Below are 17,184 nucleotides of genomic sequence, written 5' to 3' on the forward strand. Positions count from 1 at the left end.
GTTAGGCCCGAATCTAAAAGAGATTGTGGAGGGAGGGATCAAATCTCCAGTAAGGTTTCATGCCCTAATGAATAATTTTGGCGTTCTCTTATCATTTTGGTTAAAAAAACAATTTTTTTTTCAAAAAAGTAAAGAGCAATTCAAAAAAGGTGTAAAAAGTAGAACGCCCAAGGCCCCGGGTGTTTTGAAGACAGTATGTAAGAGTAGAAAGATAATAGGTCTGTGAACCATGACTAGAATGATGGAAGCCACAGTGATGACAGCGGTTAAGTATGGCTATGAAGCACGGGCACTTCAGAACACGGACAAGGAATGGTTAGAGGTTTTCCAGAGAAATTGTCTATGGATAATTTTGGGTACTTGTTTGACTAACCGTAAATTAAACAATAACAATACGAAAAAATGGTTCTATCCCACTTTCTAGGGCTATAATGAGGGAAAGAATGAGATGGCTAGGACATGTACTGTGGATGAAGGAGAACAGAATGCCTAAGATCGCTCTTCTCGGCCCTCCATCTAGAGCCAAAGAAAAAGCACGTCATCCCTTTAGGGAAAAGGCTGTAAGGAAGGATTTAAAGGAGAATGGAAGAATGGAGAAAGGAGAAGGGAAGGGCTAAAATTTGAAGCTTTGAATAGATAGGTTGAGGAGGAGCAGCCGCTTTGGTCTCAAGTGATCTGGTAATGCAGCAGTGAGTTTCTAGTAGTAGGAGTAGTAGATGTTAAAACCTAACAAAAATAAAGTTAAATGAAACGTTAAACACAAAACGAACAGAAATCGCCAAAAATAGGAGTGGGAATGTCACCTTTTAAAGCCCTCTGTATAGTATTGTTACTATTTGACTTTTAATTGGAGTATAGACTGGTCTTCATATTCCTTTAAAGATGTAAACCTTTATATGCCTTTGGTTTTCTTTGGTGCTTTTTTTATTTTATTGGTTGGGATCTTAATGAAAGATGTAAGCCATTATCTGCCTTTGGTTTTCTTTGGTGCTTTTTTTATTTCATTGGTTGGGATCTTAATGAAAGATGTAAACCTTTATCTGCCTTTGGTTTCTTTGGTGCTTTTTTATTTTATTGGTTGGGATCTTAATGAAAGATGTAAACCTTTATCTGCCTTTGGTTTCTTTGGTGCTTTTTTTATTTCATTGGTTGGGATCTTAATGAAAGATGTAAACCTTTATCTGCCTTTGGTTTCTTTGGTGCTTTTTTATTTTATTGGTTGGGATCTTAATGAAAGATGTAAGCCATTATCTGCCTTTGGTTTTCTTTGGTGCTTTTTTTATTTCATTGGTTGGGATCTTAATGAAAGATGTAAACCTTTATCTGCCTTTGGTTTCTTTGGTGCTTTTTTATTTTATTGGTTGGGATCTTAATGAAAGATGTAAACCTTTATCTGCCTTTGGTTTCTTTGGTGCTTTTTTTATTTCATTGGTTGGGATCTTAATGAAAGATGTAAACCTTTATCTGCCTTTGGTTTCTTTGGTGCTTTTTTTATTTCATTGGTTGGGATCTTAATGAAAGATGTAAACCTTTATCTGCCTTTGGTTTCTTTGGTGCTTTTTTTATTTCATTGGTTGGGATCTTAATGAAAGATGTAAACCTTTATCTGCCTTTGGTTTCTTTGGTGCTTTTTTATTTTATTAGTTGGGATCTTAATGAAAGATGTAAACCTTTATCTGCCTTTGGTTTCTTTGGTGCTTTTTTTATTTCATTGGTTGGGATCTTAATGAAAGATGTAAACCTTTATCTGCCTTTGGTTTCTTTGGTGCTTTTTTTATTTCATTGGTTGGGATCTTAATGAAAGATGTAAACCTTTATCTGCCTTTGGTTTCTTTGGTGCTTTTTTTATTTCATTGGTTGGGATCTTAATGAAAGATGTAAACCTTTATCTGCCTTTGGTTTCTTTGGTGCTTTTTTTATTTCATTGGTTGGGATCTTAATGAAAGATGTAAACCTTTATCTGCCTTTGGTTTCTTTGGTGCTTTTTTTATTTCATTGGTTGGGATCTTAATGAAAGATGTAAACCTTTATCTGCCTTTGGTTTCTTTGGTGCTTTTTTTATTTCATTGGTTGGGATCTTAATGAAAGATGTAAACCTTTATCTGCCTTTGGTTTCTTTGGTGCTTTTTTATTTTATTGGTTGGGATCTTAATGAAAGATGTAAACCTTTATCTGCCTTTGGTTTCTTTGGTGCTTTTTTTATTTCATTGGTTGGGATCTTAATGAAAGATGTAAACTTCTATATGCCTTTGGTTTTCTTTGGTGCTTTTTTATTTCATTGGATGGGATCTTAATGAAAGATGTAAGCCATTATCTGCCTTTGGTTTTCTTTGGTGCTTTTTTTATTTCATTGGTTGGGATCTTAATGAAAGATGTAAACCTTTATCTGCCTTTGGTTTCTTTGGTGCTTTTTTATTTTATTGGTTGGGATCTTAATGAAAGATGTAAACCTTTATCTGCCTTTGGTTTCTTTGGTGCTTTTTTTATTTCATTGGTTGGGATCTTAATGAAAGATGTAAACCTTTATCTGCCTTTGGTTTCTTTGGTGCTTTTTTATTTTATTGGTTGGGATCTTAATGAAAGATGTAAGCCATTATCTGCCTTTGGTTTTCTTTGGTGCTTTTTTTATTTCATTGGTTGGGATCTTAATGAAAGATGTAAACCTTTATCTGCCTTTGGTTTCTTTGGTGTTTTTTTATTTTATTGGTTGGGATCTTAATGAAAGATGTAAACCTTTATCTGCCTTTGGTTTCTTTGGTGCTTTTTTTATTTCATTGGTTGGGATCTTAATGAAAGATGTAAACCTTTATCTGCCTTTGGTTTCTTTGGTGCTTTTTTATTTCATTGGTTGGGATCTTAATGAAAGATGTACCTTTATCTGCCTTTGGTTTCTTTGGTGCTTTTTTATTTTATTGGTTGGGATCTTAATGAAAGATGTAAACCTTTATCTGCCTTTGGTTTCTTTGGTGCTTTTTTTATTTCATTGGTTGGGATCTTAATGAAAGATGTAAACCTTTATCTGCCTTTGGTTTCTTTGGTGCTTTTTTTATTTCATTGGTTGGGATCTTAATGAAAGATGTAAACCTTTATCTGCCTTTGGTTTCTTTGGTGCTTTTTTTATTTCATTGGTTGGGATCTTAATGAAAGATGTAAACCTTTATCTGCCTTTGGTTTCTTTGGTGCTTTTTTTATTTCATTGGTTGGGATCTTAATGAAAGATGTAAACCTTTATCTGCCTTTGGTTTCTTTGGTGCTTTTTTTATTTCATTGGTTGGGATCTTAATGAAAGATGTAAACCTTTATCTGCCTTTGGTTTCTTTGGTGCTTTTTTTATTTCATTGGTTGGGATCTTAATGAAAGATGTAAACCTTTATCTGCCTTTGGTTTCTTTGGTGCTTTTTTTATTTCATTGGTTGGGATCTTAATGAAAGATGTAAACCTTTATCTGCCTTTGGTTTCTTTGGTGCTTTTTTTATTTCATTGGTTGGGATCTTAATGAAAGATGTAAACCTTTATCTGCCTTTGGTTTCTTTGGTGCTTTTTTTATTTCATTGGTTGGGATCTTAATGAAAGATGTAAACCTTTATCTGCCTTTGGTTTCTTTGGTGCTTTTTTTATTTCATTGGTTGGGATCTTAATGAAAGATGTAAACCTTTATCTGCCTTTGGTTTCTTTGGTGCTTTTTTTATTTCATTGGTTGGGATCTTAATGAAAGATGTAAACCTTTATCTGCCTTTGGTTTCTTTGGTGCTTTTTTTATTTCATTGGTTGGGATCTTAATGAAAGATGTAAACCTTTATCTGCCTTTGGTTTCTTTGGTGCTTTTTTATTTTATTGGTTGGGATCTTAATGAAAGATGTAAACCTTTATCTGCCTTTGGTTTCTTTGGTGCTTTTTTTATTTCATTGGTTGGGATCTTAATGAAAGATGTAAACCTTTATCTGCCTTTGGTTTCTTTGGTGCTTTTTTTATTTCATTGGTTGGGATCTTAATGAAAGATGTAAACCTTTATCTGCCTTTGGTTTCTTTGGTGCTTTTTTTATTTCATTGGTTGGGATCTTAATGAAAGATGTAAACCTTTATCTGCCTTTGGTTTCTTTGGTGCTTTTTTTATTTCATTGGTTGGGATCTTAATGAAAGATGTAAACCTTTATCTGCCTTTGGTTTCTTTGGTGCTTTTTTTATTTCATTGGTTGGGATCTTAATGAAAGATGTAAACCTTTATCTGCCTTTGGTTTCTTTGGTGCTTTTTTTATTTCATTGGTTGGGATCTTAATGAAAGATGTAAACCTTTATCTGCCTTTGGTTTCTTTGGTGCTTTTTTATTTTATTGGTTGGGATCTTAATGAAAGATGTAAACCTTTATCTGCCTTTGGTTTCTTTGGTGCTTAGGTTCCCAATCTCTTCTCCCTCATTTCCTAGATGTGTTACTGTTACGAATGTTCCAGTTCTAGTTTTAATGACAAAATAATAACTATTAAAATGTGGTAACAGAACTAAGTGATTAATATCTGTAGTCATATTATAATACTTTAATTATCTAGCACCTTTTCTGAAAGAGTAATCTGCTAGAGTCCCTCCCCACAGAAATGGAGAGCTTACTAGTAAAAATGTTGTGACTCAAAAACTTTCGTTCTTTCTACTGGCCTAGGATTCCGTGTAAAATAACCAATCAGCGTTTTCGTTCTTCTTCTGGCTGCTCAAAACTAGACATAGCAGCAGCGGATAAAAAGGTGGGGCGATATGCCTTTTTTTTCGGCATAAGCTTAAAGAATAGTCAATTTAGCTTAAAAGAATACGTCACAAAAACAAACAGATTGAATTAAAGCAGACTTTTTAACACGGAACTATAGAATTCTATTTTATCGGTTCCGCCATGTTTTTAAGCGCGCGCAGTGTAATGAACGATCTCTGTAAAGAATATTTTCCATAAAGTAAGAAAATGTGCATTGCAACTAAACCCATTGCAACTGAACCCATGTAACTGAACTCTCGTGCATCTGACCTTGCAACTTAACCCCCGTGTAACCGAGCCCCCATGAACCTGAACCATCATGTAACTGAACCCTAGTTCAACTGAACCCCCGTGCAACCCAACCCCGTTCAACAAAACCCTCATGAAACTCAACCCCGGTGAAATTGAATACTCGTTTAACTGAACTCCGTGAAATGAACCCTGTGCAACTGACTTGTCGTGCCGAGTTGTAAGTGGGTTGAGTTGCGTGTGGGTCCAGGTAAATGGGGTTTAGTTGCATGAGCGTTCAGTTTTACGAGCATTCAGCTAAACAAGGTTGAATCCTGTGTGGGGTTCAGTCGCACGAGGGTTCAGCTAAGTTGGGTATAGTTTCACGATACACGTGCAACTCAACCCACCTAAAACTTAGCACAAGGGTTCAGTTACACGGGAGTTCAGTTACGCGAGGGTTCACATGCGTCACATGTGAAATCACATGTGGTTTCATCTGGGGTGAGGTGCACGATGGTTAAGTTGCATAGATGGAGTTGCTTGGGACTCAGTTACATGAGGGCTCGGTTACGTACACATCATTAACAACTACCTGTATTTCATTTTAGTGAAATCATTGTTTTAATTTTCCTCTGTATCTCCCCCCAGAGCCGTAATTTTGTAAAAATTCTGAGGGGGGAGGAGCAAAATTGGAGCCAATTTTCTCAAGTCAAGTGAAAATAAGAGTAAAAAATAGAAAATGAGCCATAAAATATAATAAAAGTAAATATATACTAATGAAAAGTGATCTTTGTTTTTGAAGACACTAAATTTCAAGTGGGTGTAACTGGGATATGTAAGAAGGATTGAGGTACGTGGGACAGTTGCCCCCTGTCGTGCAAAAAATTATGTCCCTGCTTCCCTTTCTCTAATAGAGTAAAAAATAAAAATCAAAAGCACAAAAATTAAATATTCATTTCCTATATACTTGCAAGATGTTGATTTGATTTAATTATCTTTACCTTTGACTTCTGTTGAATTTGTGAAAACCCATTAGCTACGCATAAAGCACTAATTTCACTTACGATTTTACGGCTTCTTTTTTATGCGCCCTCTGACCCCATACTATCGATAACGATAGTAAAAAGGTTTTCACTTATTACACTTGGGTTCCCATTTAGATAAACCCATATTTGTCACGGCACTTCATAGGGCTGTGAGAAAGTTTTTTTTTTCGTTCTGCTGTAAGAGCCTAACTAACACTTCGAAGTAAAAGCCCTTTTCTGATTGATCGTCTTGAAAGAAAATGCAGAGTTTGATGGTAAAATGTATCGAATGTTTTTTTTCTTTTTTAGTCTCATACAGTTCATACTATTGCCCTAAACTTGCATTAAACGAAGTAAATGGTATTTTAGCTCGATAATTGTCAAAAATGTGTATTTTTGTCTAAGATGTCGGCTTCCAGGCTTTTAAGGGTAACTAGCACTTTTCTAAGGGTACTATCAAGGAGTTACTTACTTTGAAAAACCATGTACCCTAGGTGACACCTACCATCAGAGGTAGAAGTGTGCCACTTGTGATGTGAACTGTGCCAAACGTGGGGCAAAGACTTGCGGCGGGATGTAAGTGTGACTGACGTGTTGGGACATGTGTCCCGAGTTAAGCATTAGGCTGGATGCTGGGAATATCCTCAGATTAAATAAAGTTTTTGACTATTTTTATCTAATGAAGTAAATTTTCTCCGGATAATTTTGTCTGTTGTATCTATTCACTACCACGCAACTGGTAGTTCTGTAGTTTTCTGATCTAGCCGCACCGCCACACTGTTGATGGTGCCGCTTTCTTCCTTTTTGGGGTTTTTTGCCCATTTTACTATCATGGGAACTAATAATACGTGCAATACTTTTTTTAAGAGGACTGAAAAGCCTGTCAATTAGCCAATTTTTGAAGAAATATATGAATATTCACTGGACAGACTTTAGTTATTCGGATTACGAGTAACAAGGCTGTAGGACTGAGTTCCAGTCTTCTTAAAATTTCCTTCAACTGCATAAGCCTAGTGGCCCCGCAAATTCTTACTCCAATCTTCTTGAAGTTGCAAAAAAATAGTTACTGTAAGAGTAGTCTATCTTCATTCAGTCATTCAGTCTCTATTCTATATCCGTCGATTTTGATCTCCGTCTCCCATAAGATACAAACCCTTTAACTCTTTTGGGGCTACCCCTGCGAAAAATTCTCTTGTGACCCCCCTCTCCCGAAAAAAATCCTGGATATGGCGCTGTTTATGACCCTCGGGTACATTTGTATCTTATCCTATTCATTCCTAAAGGACGCTGCAGATATTTCATCTCCGTTGTTGTTTTTCTGTCTGGGTATGTGCAGCCAACTTTTAAAAAAGTAGAGAATTCTAGGACTAAAAAAATTGTCCAAAACGTCCAAACGTCCATGGACAAAAAAGACAATACAGCTATAGCCTGAGTATAATGTCCAAATCCCGCCTTAGGTACTTGAGTAATAATTACGACCGAAATCTATATAGACTAAATCACAGTTAAATTCTTTATTGATAATTCAGACACACGCTCAAATACAATGTATGAAGTATACTGTTATGTTCTAGGGCAATCACTGCTCATTTAAAACAAGTTCAAATCGATCCTTTGACGATCATGAGTCGGAAGGGGTCAAAAGCTGAAAAAAGAATTGATATGATTTTGTTTTGTTACGGAAAAGGTGCTAATTTTATTGAGAAGATGAACCTAGGTCCCAGCTGTGCCTGTTCATCATTTGCTTTGTGTGTGTTAAGGTGGGGGGGGGCAGAATTTAAAATTTAAAATGACGAAGTATTGGAACAGCATAATTAAGAGAAAAATCCTGATTTCAGGAAGGCATGGCTGGAAGTCTCATCCTTACCCAAGCTCTTGGATGGGCCAAACCTTTGACTGGGAGAATTCCTGAGCATTTTACAAGTACCCATATCGATTAAACACTTAAGTTTAATACAACAAGTAATTTTTTTTTAGAACCTAGTGTTTCATATTTAATAATTTTTCTTTTTTAGAATTTTTAAGTAATTTTTCTTTTTTTGAACCTAGTGTTCAGCAAGTCTCGGAACAAAAAGAACAACAACACAACATCACAAAGGAAGAACGTAGAAAAAGTGAGTCCAATATTTTTCAGTTATATTATCCTGTATTATATTTAATTATTTTTGTTAAATAATCATTTTATTAAGATGGGTTCAAATTAGGAAATTATAAACCACATGTATAATATACAAACTATAGATATATTCCTATAATTTGTTTTATCTATAACTTCTAGATTGAATTAAATAGAAAACAAAATATTCCAACTAAAATTAAGGAGCAACATTAAAACTTAAAATGGACAGAATTATGGATATGACTGGGGCTGCCCCTTATTCAGCCCCAGCTCTTTACGCTAAAATCTTGACGTTCTTGAAAACCTTTGATTTCCGTTCGAATGAGTACTCTGCTTATCTTCAGTTTAAAACTTTTAATTTCTTTTTATTTTCTAAAAAGAAAATAACAACAAAAAGAAGGAAAAAAAGCAAACATAAAAGAAACACAACAAATAAACACACATTCATGATCTTTCTTCTGAAAAAAAAAATCACATTTTTGCAGAAAGAAGCTTCCAACCCCTATAGAAGGCATTTCTGATATGCTGAATCTGATGGTGTGATTTTCTTTTATATCAGTTGACTTCTTAGAGTTGTTTCTCTTTTTTTTTGAAAATCAGGCAAATTTTCTTAGGCTTCTAGCTTTTGATGAGCAACATTAAACTCAATGAATTCCATATATTTGGAATCAGTGTACAAAACTAATTCTTTGTAATTCTACTGTTATCATCATTCTACTTTTTAGAGTTTCGGTTGCTACTGGGCCATGTCGCTCCTATGTTCAATTTGGTCCACTGTGGCAACTTGCTCCTCTAAATCTCGTCAAATTCCCACAAAAGCAGTATTGATACAACAACCTTGAAATCTGAAATATAGAATTGACCTTGAGACACAGAATTTGTATTTTGAATTATTACGACTATTACTTAGTTTCACAAGTATTAGCAGATAAATTCCTCTAAACATTTAGACAATAAAGCAATCCCTCAAATTCACATTAAAAAGCCATTATTGAATTCCTTGTCGGATTAAAGTCAGTCAAGAGATTACTTTGAAACATAACGACATTATCAAGGACTCAGATTTTCTGCTGATTAACAGTCAAGTGGTAAATCAATAATAAGTCAAAGGTATACAATTTGATGGACTATCCGTAACTGCCAAGAATCCGTAACGATTTAACACTAATAATCTTTTATGGTGTTTATGGGCATCGTTGGAAACGACACGAAAAAAGTGGTTCGATCACGCTTTATAGAGCTAGTAAATAAATAAATAATAATAAAACAAACTGAAAGTAATGAACAGTCTTCAAACAATTCAAATTCAGCAAAAATTTATCCTGGCCTTAACATATCTACACATAATTAAATAAAAAAGCCCGTTTTTCACTGAAAGTAAGGAGCAACATTAAAACTTAAAAAAAACATTAATTATTCCGTAAATGAAAGGGCTGTCCCCTCTTCAACGCCCCGCTCTTTACGCTAAAGTTTTTTATTATTTTAAAAAGTAGAACTGTGACAAAGTGTCAAAACTTTAGCGTAAAAATCGGGGCGTTGAGGAGGGGACAGCCCCTTTCATATACGGAATAATTAATGTTCATTTTAAGTTTTAATGTCGCTCCTTACTTTCAGTGAAAAACTTGTTTTTTTTTTATTCAATTTCTGAACGTCTTTGAATTAATGCAGGTTTTGATTTTGACTCGTCGGACATGAATAATTAAAACGAAATTTGCATATTAATTTTTGTTTTTTGGCTAAATGGCTTTCTCTAAGTTTTGATCGGAATATTTTGTGGAAAAGGGGTTCGGGAGGGGGCTTAGTTACCCTCCGATGTTTTTGGCTTCTTAAAAAGGTCATTAGAACTTTTAATTTTATTTACGAACTTTTTTATTAGTAATAAGTATAGGTAACTTACGAATTAACTTACGGAAAGAACTTCTATATTTGTATATTTTTATCACGTATATGAAGGGGCTCGCCCCCTCGTCAATACCTCGCTCTTTACAATAAAGTTCGAATTGTGTTCCAATTCTTTGTGAATGACCCCTGAATCACAAAGGCCGTTTAATTGGAATAAATAGCTCTTTTGAAATTACTAAAATTACTTTAGCATAAAGAGCGAGGTATTGAAGAGGGGGTGAACCCCTTAATATACGTAATAATTTCTGTTTGTTTTAAGTTTTAATGTTTCTCCTTATTTTCAGTTGAAAACAATACTGAAAAATCCAGCACCCCTTTCATAGAAAATATCTTCCCCTATGATAAATTCCATGTAAAAATCTTCCTACGTAACCCCCCTCGCCGACCCCTCTCCCACCACCAGAAAAAATCCCCCCTGAAAACGTCTGTATACTTCCCAATAACCAATACTATATGTAAACAATGGGCAAACTTGCAGCTCTTCTCCCGGGGACTGTAGGAGATAAAGTCGTCCTCAAAGATAAAGTTATTAGATTTTTGACTATTCTGAACAAAATAGCTATCTCAAAATTTTGATTCGGTGACTTTGGAAAAAAATGAGCGCCGGAGGGGACCTAGCTACCCTCCAATTTTTTGGTCACTTAATAATGGCCCTATAACTTTTAATTCCCGTTAGGATGAGCCCTATCGTGAAATTCTAGGGCCACTGGGTCGATACATTTACCCCTGGGAAAAAAACAAAAACAAAACAAATAAACACGCATCCGTGATCTTCTTTCTGGCAAAAACCACAAAATGCCATATTTTTGCAGATAGGAGCTTTAAACCTCTACAGTAGGGTTCTATAATACGCTGAATCTGATGGTGCGATTTTCATTAAGATTATATGATTTTTATGGGGTGTTTCCCCCTTTTTTTGAAAATACTTCTGGCTCGTAACTTTTGATGGGTAAGACTAAACTTGATGAAACTTATATATTTAAAATAAGCATTAAGATTCGAATCTTTTGATGTATTTATTGGTATCAAAATTCCGCTTTTTAGAGTTTCGGTTACTATTGAGCCGGGTCGCTCCTTACTACAGTCCGTTACTACGAACTGTTTGAAATTGAGTCGGCAAAGAGAAAGCTAAACATAAAAAAAGAATTTCACATAGGAATTCTGGCAAATTCCTTTAGTTTAAAATTTCCTCTGAAAAGATCACCCCCTTTAAGCTTCCCTTCCCATAAAAAATTCTCCCGTGGAAGATCCCCAGCAGAAAATTTGTCCCCCCTCCCTACTCAAAAATGTATGCATACTTTACAAAAGGAAATTCTAAACGTAAGCAATGGGTGCATTTTATAACTTAAAGACCTTTCCCCAGGATCTTTGGGGGGCTAAGTTATCTCCAAAGAAATTTGTTGGGATTTTCAACTATATTGAACAAGTGTCTGTTTCAACATTTGATCGGACGTTTTTTAAAAAAAAAAGAGCGTGAGAAAACTTTTAGTTTGCGTTCAAAAGAGCCCTCTCCCAGTATTCTTGGACCAATAGGTCGATACGATCACCCTGGGAAAAAACAACGCCAGAGGATTGCTTATATTAGTTAGGGTGCGAACTTATTTTTGCAAGTTCAGTTTGTTATTACATCAAAATTTATATCCTTTGTCCAAACTCAGTTTGAAAATCATGAATGATCAAATCACAAAGCCATTCACTGATTCTGAATACCCACAAAAACCGCAGCTTTTTGAACAGTAAAATGATTTCCTCAATTCTCACAGCACTGATTTATTTTCTCGAAGGTGAATGCATCTTTACTAGTGGTTGATTAGCCAAGTGTGCATTTTCCAAATCATAAAGTAAAACAAATTGGACAATAAAAATTAAAAAGTAAGCAAGCATTTAAAGGACAGACGAAAATGGGTTTGGCAATACGGTGTATCTTGTGATTGACACACATCCCCATAGAAAGAAAACATTTTATTTGTCAAACTGTAAAACTGTTATCCGCTTTAAATCTCATGGTACCTTAGCTGGGATATCAGATAAAACTAATGTTATCAGGTGTTATATTAATATATGCTATATTAGTGTATAATATATATATATATATATATATATATATATATATATATATATATATATATATATATATATATATATATATATATATATATATATATATATATATATACATATATATATATATATATATATATATATATATATATACGTATATACTATATTATGTACATTATATATATTTAGTTTTTAATTATATTAACATATATTAATAATTGATATAGTTATCTGGTGTTAATAATTCTGTCAAACCTTCAGGTCCCTATAACTTCTCTGAATTTCTTGTGACCGAAATGTAACGTTTTATTTTAGCCAGTTAATCTTTACTCCCACTGTTGCTGCCTCTTCCTGTAGAACTTTCAGATCATCAGCCAATTTGTCGATTGACTTGGCAATGAGAGCAGGAATATCTACAAAGTCCTTCATCCATCTACAAGTATCTACATCCATCAGAATAAGATTTCCAGACTTCAGACTGAAACAAAAATGATTTAAGATTCATGTTCTTTTTAATAATAAAATGAATAACAAAAGGTCCAGAGCCCGGCTAAGAAGACAAATTCGTAATGCAAAGAATGGAAAAAACTTCTTGAAATAAATACATCCATACTTCACTATATGCAATTCATGCAAGCGTAATTAAACATATTCTCCCGTCACTGCCCGGTCAACAACACCACCTGTTGACACGTCCAGCGAAATAAACATAAAACAAATAAATAAATAAAAAATAATTATAGAAAGTAGAAGATACCTAGAATCCTGGAGGATGCCCTGGTCCAGTATCATCAAAAACCAGATAAAATGGGATCAAACTTAACATCCCAAAGGCGATCCGCATTAACCAACAACATCTCACATATCAGAAACAAATTTCAATATATTAACATAAATTTAAGTTTTCGTTTGGTTGTTTGAATTGATTTTGAAGTATCCAATTTAAACGTATATTTATTCCAATACCGAATTATCGAGTTTCGAAGCGAAAATTTTTATCTTTCATTTATTATTCTTGGCTGATATCATTTCTTAAATTTCTAGTTAGATGTCCATGCTAAATACTTTTAAGTGGGAAAAGGTTCGAGAGACAAAAAGACGAGGGAAACAAACCACGGTCATGCTTCAGTTTGAAGAGGATAGATTCAACAGTCACAAAATGTCTTAAAGTAAGGATATTAAGGAAACAATACCAAGAGTCTGTTGACGACTTCGCTGGATATAATTTTAGGGAAGACAAGTATCTCTTAAGGACCCACGAAGCTTTGTTCTGTTGTCTCTGCTACATAATCTGTTACATAATTGAAGAGTTCTGCTGCGGCACCTCACCACTGGTGGACACCGGTGTTGATATTGAATGTCCTGCTCCGTTTGCTGTTAGCTTTAACGCAACTCTGTGTCACTTTGCAAGGGATTTCTAACAGCTTCTAATATTTTCAGGTAGCCCAATTTACAAAAGTGCCAGAGCGAATTGCGATCAACCGAGTCAAACTCAGTTTTATAGTCCACAAAGGATACGTATGCTTTCCTTCCGAAATCTTCCGTCTTCGACAGTGGATCTCCCGGGAACCAACCAATCCTACTGGACCCTACTCTTTCTTTGGAGGATTCTCGTGCATTTATCTAGCGGAATCATAGAATACAGCTTTCCAGGTACTAAAAAAAGTGTTATGCGTCTATAGTTAGAACAAATTTTTTGCTCCCTTTTTCTTCCATAAGGGTAGGATTGCCAGCTTGCAAGTCTTTCAAAATTCATTGTGTGCACCATACCACCGAGAATAGTATCTGGAACAAAAGTAGCATCACTGGCCTGGCAATCTTCAAGAGTTCAGCGGATAATCCGCATTCACCTGCGACTTCGTTATCCTTCGAGTGTTGAGTTCGAGTGAGTTGCTGCTGAGGGAATTTCTGCTGGCGTGAAAGGAGTTTCAGTATCGTTTGTCAGCAGTTTCTGAGTGTTTCCAGTCATACTAGGGAGTTTTGGTTGGTATGCGCAACAGCTTCGGGGTAGGTGAGACCTGAGAAGGGATCCTTCCGTTAGCTGGCCTGGGGAGCTTTGTCACCGAGAGGCTGACCCTCAACAAAGACAACAAATACGATCGAGAGGGCTTTGTCACCTCTGAGATCACAAAGGTGCATATAAAAGCTACCAATGTCACTATTCTTGGCTAAATGCTCCAACTTGCCTGATTTTTTTAGGTTTCTGTACATTATTTTTTATTTTTACGTACTTTTCATCAACAATTAGTGAATAATACCAAGTAATGCAATTCTGAAATTAAAAAAACAGCAAATTCACAAACGAATAGCATAGGGCGCTAAAAGAGAGTGGGGGCAATTGCAACGGTAACGATTATTATATTTGGAAAAAGTGTTGAATAGGGAATGGAATATTACATTTCTCTGTTTGACATCTTATTTCTGTGTTATACTGAATTATTGACATTTTTCTGTTTTTCATCTTCCAATTTCTGATTAGTGGCAATTTTTTCATTGGTGACTGATCAGGATTTAGGGGCCTCATTCTTCTTCATTCATTCTTCTTTTTTCAATTCTTCTTCATTTCTTCATTCTTCTTCTTTCTCTACTGGCCACTGTTACAGCCACTTTCACCTATTGGCAACTTTCGTCACTGTCAAAATATGATAAGTTGTAAAATTAATTGTGAAAATCTTGAAGTGTTTGAAAATAGATAAAGTATAAAAAAGTGAATGATAAAGAATCATAAAGGTGTAAGAATACATGTTACAAATTACGCTTGAAGATTTTTTTTGTTTTAGAATTACTACTTTACGTGTATGAAATGGATAAAAGTAAAACAAATTGTAAAATGTATAAATAAGAATAAGTATAAATAAGATATAATTAAAATATGATAAATATAAATATAACGAATATAATAAAATATATAAATATACAATATATAATAAAATAAGTACTAAAATATAATAAAATACAAATAAAAAATAAAAATGTAAATAAGTAATAAGAATAAGTATGTATAAATAAAAATGTAGCAATACTGAACATCAGCTAGAATGATCTGCAATCATTTCTACTTACAGTGAGTAAGTGGTTTCCCCGGCTTGTCTTTTGTCAAACAGTTCGTGGTAACGAACTGTAGTAAGGAGCGACCCGGCTCAATAGTAACCAAAACTCTAAAAAATGGAATTTTGATACCAATAGCTATATCAAAAGAATCGCATTTTAATGCTGGTTTTAAATATATAAGTTTCATCAAGTTTAGTCTTACCCATCAAAAGTTACGAGCCTGAGAAAATTTGCGTTATTTTAGAAAATAGGGGGAAACACCCCCTAAAAGTCATAGAATATTAACGAAAATCACACCATCAGATTCAGCGTATCAGAGAACCCTATTGTAGAAGTTTCGAGCTCCTATCTACAAAAATGTGGAATTTTGCATATTTTGCCAGAAGGCAGATCACGGATGCGTGTTTATTTGTTTTTTTGTTTTTTTTTTCCAGGGGTGATCGTATCGACCCAGTTGTCCTAGAATGTTGCAGGAGGGCTCATTCTAACGGAAATGAAAAGTTCTAGTGCCCTTTTTAAGTGACCAAAAAAATTGGAGGGCACCTAGGCCCCCTCCCACGCTAATTATTTTCCCAAAGTCAACGGATCAAAATTCTGAGATAGCCATTTTATTCAGCGTAGTCGAAAAACCTTATAACTATGTCTTTGGGGACGACTTACTCCCCCACAGTCCCCGTGGGAGGGGCAACAAGTTACAAACTTTGACCTGTGCTTACATATAGTAATGGTTATTGGGAAGTATACAGGCGTTTTCAGGAGGATTTTTTTGGTTGGGGGGAGGGGTTGAGAAGAGGGGGATATGCTGGGGGAACTTTCCATCGAGAATTTGTCATGGGAGAAGAAAACTTCCATGAAGGGAGAGCAGGATTTACTAGCATTATTTAAAAAAAAATTAAAAAATAAATGTGAAAAAGCTTTTTCACCTGGAAGTAAAGAACAGCAATAAAACTTAAAACAAACAGAAATTATTACCCATATAAGGGGCTCACCTCCTTATGATACCTAGCTCTTTACGCTAAAGTATTTTTAGTAATTTCAACTATTTATGCTACGACTTTTGTGATTCAGGGGTCATTCTTAATGAATTGGGATAAAATTTAAGCTTTAGTGTAAAGAGCGAGGTACTGACGATGGGGCGAATCCCCTCAGATATGTAATAAAAACATGAGAATACAAAAGTTCTTTACGTAAGCTAATTTATAAGTTACGTAAATCTTTTACCAATAAAAAGATTCGTAAAAAATTAAAAGTTCTAGTTGCCTTTTTAATTAACCAAAAAATCGGAGGGCAACTAGGCTTCGCCCCCGCTCTTTTTTTCTCAAAATCATTCGATCAAAATTATGAGAAAGCCATTTAGCCCCCCCCCCCCAAAAAAAAATATGCAAAATTTCGTTTTGATTATTCCTCTGCGGAGAGCCAAAATCAAAACATGCATTGATTCAAAAACGTTCAGAAATTAAATAAAAAAAACGAGTTTTTTTAACTGAAAGTAAGGAGCGACATTAAAACTTAAAACGCACAGAAATTACTTCGTATATGAAAGAGGCTGCTTCCTCATCAACGCCCTGCTCTTTACGCTAAAGTTTTTTACTGTTTTAAAAAGAAGAATTGAGAGAAAGAGTCAAACTTTAGCGTAAAGAGCGGGGCGTTGATGAGGAAGCAGCCTCTTTCATATACGAAGTAATTTCTGTGCGTTTTAAGTTTTAATGTCGCTCCTTACTTTCAGTTAAAAAAACTCGTTTTTTTTATTTAATCATTATAAAAGACATATCGCCGAACCTTTGTTTCTTTTAATTGTGCAGGTGGTGGGACAGAAACTTTTTTTTTGCCTCGGCTTATCTTTTGTAATTATGAAAGACATATGATTGAGCCTTCATTTCTGTTGATTGTTCAGGTGGTGAGACAAAAACTTCTTTTTCTTCCAACGATTTATTTAGTCAATGTTTTTGATTTTCAAAGATAATGTAGGCATTGATGACCCCTTTTTTTCTTTCAATTAGTTAGGTGGTGGGACAAAGACTAATTCTTTTGCCTTGGCTTGGCTTTTTTTTATTATGAAA

At 34.7% G+C, this 17,184-nt stretch overlaps 2 long non-coding RNA genes across 3 annotated transcripts in view; one reads left to right on the plus strand and one right to left on the minus strand.

The window, feature by feature from the left end:
• Positions 1-443: 443 nt before the first annotated feature.
• The window catches only part of LOC136037662 (uncharacterized), a 35,602-nt gene continuing 18,861 nt past the window's right edge, over positions 444-17,184 (plus strand). Inside the window, exons 1-3 of one of the 2 annotated variants that reach the window (XR_010620004.1) lie at positions 444-678; positions 8,041-8,105; positions 13,514-13,726. This is a non-coding gene — a long non-coding RNA (uncharacterized LOC136037662). Of the gene's footprint in view, positions 679-782; positions 885-8,040; positions 8,106-13,513; positions 13,727-17,184 lie in introns of those variants that run through there. The other variant, XR_010620005.1, reaches the window with a different exon arrangement.
• On the minus strand, positions 8,605-15,166 carry LOC136037663 (uncharacterized). The gene is made up of 3 exons (XR_010620006.1): positions 14,471-15,166; positions 12,329-12,551; positions 8,605-8,955 (listed from the first exon to the last, which is right to left on the minus strand). It is a non-coding gene; the product is annotated as an uncharacterized LOC136037663 (long non-coding RNA).

Source organism: Artemia franciscana, chromosome 17 (genome assembly GCF_032884065.1).
Source record: "Artemia franciscana chromosome 17, ASM3288406v1, whole genome shotgun sequence".
Lineage (NCBI taxonomy): Eukaryota > Metazoa > Arthropoda > Branchiopoda > Anostraca > Artemiidae > Artemia > Artemia franciscana.